The following is a 3499-nucleotide window of genomic DNA, read 5'->3' on the forward strand; positions in this document are numbered from 1 at the left end:
GACATAACTGACTTTTATAATGTATAGAAATAGACACAAACTTAGACAAAATGAAAAGACAGAGGATTACAATTCAAATGAAGAACAAGACAGAATCACAGCATGAGAGCTAAATGAAATGGAGATGAATAATATACCTGATGGAAGGCTTACAGTAATAGTCATAAAGATACTCACTGGACTCGAGAACAGTGGAGGACATCAGTGAGACCTGTAACAAAGAGATAGAAAACACAATAAAGAACCAACCAGAGATGAAGAACTCAATAACAAAAATTAAAAATATGCTAGATGGATGAGGTGCTTGGATGGCTCAATTGGTTGAAAATCTGACTCTTGATTTTGGCTCAGGTCATGATCCCAGGGTTGTGGGATTGTCTGCCCCTCTCCTCCACTTGTTCTTGCTTTCTCTCTCTCTCTCTCTATAAAATAATAATAATAATAATAATAAAACACTAGATGAAATAAACAGTAGACCAGAGGTAGCAGAAGAATGAATCAGTGACATGGAGTAATGGAAAGCAATAAAGCTGAGCTGGTAAGAGAAAATAATGATAACAAGTGAAAATAGATTTAAGGAACTCAGTGACACCATCAGGCATAAAAATATTTGCATTATAGGGATCCCATAAGGAGAAGAGAGAGAGAAGAGGGGACAGAAAATTTATTTGAAGGAATAATAGCTAGAAACTTCCTGTAGGAAACAAACTCAGATCTAGGTGACACAAAAAGCCCCCAACAAAATCAACCCAAGAAGATCCACAGCCTGACACATGGTATTTGAAATGGCAAAAAACTAGTTAAAGAAAGACTTTTTAAAGGAGCAAGAGGAAAGAAAATATTTACAAAAAAGGGAAACCCCATAAGGCTATGAGGGGATTTTTCAGCAGGTTTGTAGGCCAGAAGGGAGTGGCATGATATTTTTAAAGTGCTGAAAGAAAAACACCTACAGCCAAAAATACTTTACCCATCAAGGCTATCATTCAAAACAGGAGAGATAAAAAGTTTCTCAGACATACTACGGCTAAAAGAACACCATTAACCAACCTTACAAGAAATGTTAAAGGAGACTCTTTGAGTGAGAAAGAAAGACCATAAACAGGAGTAAGAAAATTACGAAGCACAAAAGCAGTAAAATTAAGTATATCTGTAAAACTCAGTCAAGAGATTCACAAGTAAAAAGATAGTAAAGTGTGACATCATATAAGCAAAAAGTGGAGGGAGAGGAGTAAAGAATGTATTCAAACCCAAGTGAACATCAACTTAATATAGACTTCTATATGCATATGATGCATATAAAAACCTAATGGTAACCATAAATATGCATAAAAACCAGATATGCATAAAATAAAAAGAAAGAAATCCATATATATTACTCAAGAAAGACAGCAAGAGGAAAAAGGAACAGAGAAGATCTAAAAAAATAACCGTAAAACAAGTAAGAAAATTGTAATAAGTACATACCTATCAATAACGTCTTTGGATTTAAATGAATGAAATGCTGCAATAAAAAACCATAGCATGACAGAATGGATAAAAAAGTAAGACCTATCTATATGCTGCCTACAAGAGATTCATTTCAGACCTAAAAACGTGGATTAAAAGTGAACGGATGGAAAAGCACTTACTAATCAAATGGAAGTGAAAAAAATTTTTGAAGTAGCAATACTGACATTGGATAAAATAGACTTTAAAACAAAGACTTTAATAAGAGACAAAAAAAGGAGACTATATAATCATAAATGGAACAATCCAACAAGAAGGTATAATAATTATAAATATTTATGCCCCCAACATGAAACACTCTAATATAGAAAGTGGCTAACAACAAGCGTGAAAGAAGTAATAAATAATAATAAATTAATATTCGGGGACTTTAAAACCAACTTACATCAATCCAAACAGAAAACCAATCCAAACAAAAAAACAAGGAGATAGTGGCTTTGAATGACAGACACACTGAACCAGATGGATCTAACATATATTTAGAAACATTCCATCTTAAAATAGCAGAGTCTACATTACCTTCAAGTGCACATGGAACTTTTGGCAGAATAGATTACATATTAGGCCACAAAACAAGTTTCAACAAATTTTAAAAATCCAAGTCCTACCATGAATCTCTTCTGTTCACAATGCTATGAACCTAGAAATCAAACATAAGAAAAAATCTGGAAATAATCCAAAAATGGAGGTTAAATAATATGCTACTAGTATCAAAGAGGGTATCAAAAAAATACTTGGAGACCAATGAAATTGAAAACATAATGGTAGAAAATCTTTGTGACACAGCCAAAGCTGTTGTAAGAGGGATGTTTATAGTAATACAGGCCTTCAAGAAGCAAGAAAAATCTCAAATAAACAACGTAACCTTACACCTAAAGGAGATAAAAAAGAACAAACAAAACCTAAAACCAGTAGAAAGGAGGAAACAATAAAGATTAGAGCATAAATAAATAATATAGAAATCAAAATAAACAAACAAACAAGCAGACTAATTAAACCAGGAGCTGGTTCTTTGAAAAGGTCAACAAAATGATAAACCAGACAGATTGAAAAGAGAGAGAGAAAGAGAGATCTCAAATAAGTCAAATAAATAAAATCAGATGTGAAAGGGGAGAAATAATAACCAACACCACAGATAAATAAAAAATTTAAGAAAATATGAAAAATTATATGCCAACATAAGAGAAAACCTAGACGAATTGGATAAATTCCTAGAAACATATAAATTACCCAAACTGAATCAAGAAGAAATAGAATATTTGAACATACTGAATGCCAGCAATGAAATTGAATCAGTAATAATAATAATATAAAAACCTCCCAACAAATGGAAGTGTAGGAAGAGACAATTCAAAAGTGAATTCTACCAAATATTTAAAGAAGATTTATTATCTATTCTAAAACTATTCCAAAAAGTAGAAGAGGAAATAAAATTTCCAAATTCATTCTATGAAGCAAGCATTATCTGATACCAAACCAGGTAAAGACACTACCAAGAAAGAGAACTACAGTCTAATATCTCTGATGAACATAAATGCAAAAATACTCAGCAAAATATTAGCAAACTGAATCCAACAATACATTTAAGAAAATCATTCACCAGGATCAAGTGAGATTTATTCCTGGGAAACAAGGGTGGCTCAATATATGCAAATCAATGATCATGATACATTATGTCAAAAGAAAGGATAAAAACCATATAATCATTTCAATAGGGGAAAACAAACATTTGACCAAGTATAACATTCATGATAAAGACCTTCAACAAACTAGGTCTAGAGGAAACATACTTCAAAATAAGAAAGGCCTTATATGAAAAATCCATATCCAACATCTAACTTAATGGTGAAAAACTGAGACTTTTCTCCTAATGATAGAAACAAAACAAAGATGTCTACTCTCATCACTTTTATTCAATATAGTACTGATATCTTAGCTACAGCAATCAGGCAAGAAAGAAATAAAAGGCATCATAACTGGTAGGGAAGAAGCA

Source organism: Hyaena hyaena, unplaced genomic scaffold (assembly GCF_003009895.1).
Source record: "Hyaena hyaena isolate Hyena2069 unplaced genomic scaffold, ASM300989v1 scaffold_1501, whole genome shotgun sequence".
NCBI lineage: Eukaryota > Metazoa > Chordata > Mammalia > Carnivora > Hyaenidae > Hyaena > Hyaena hyaena.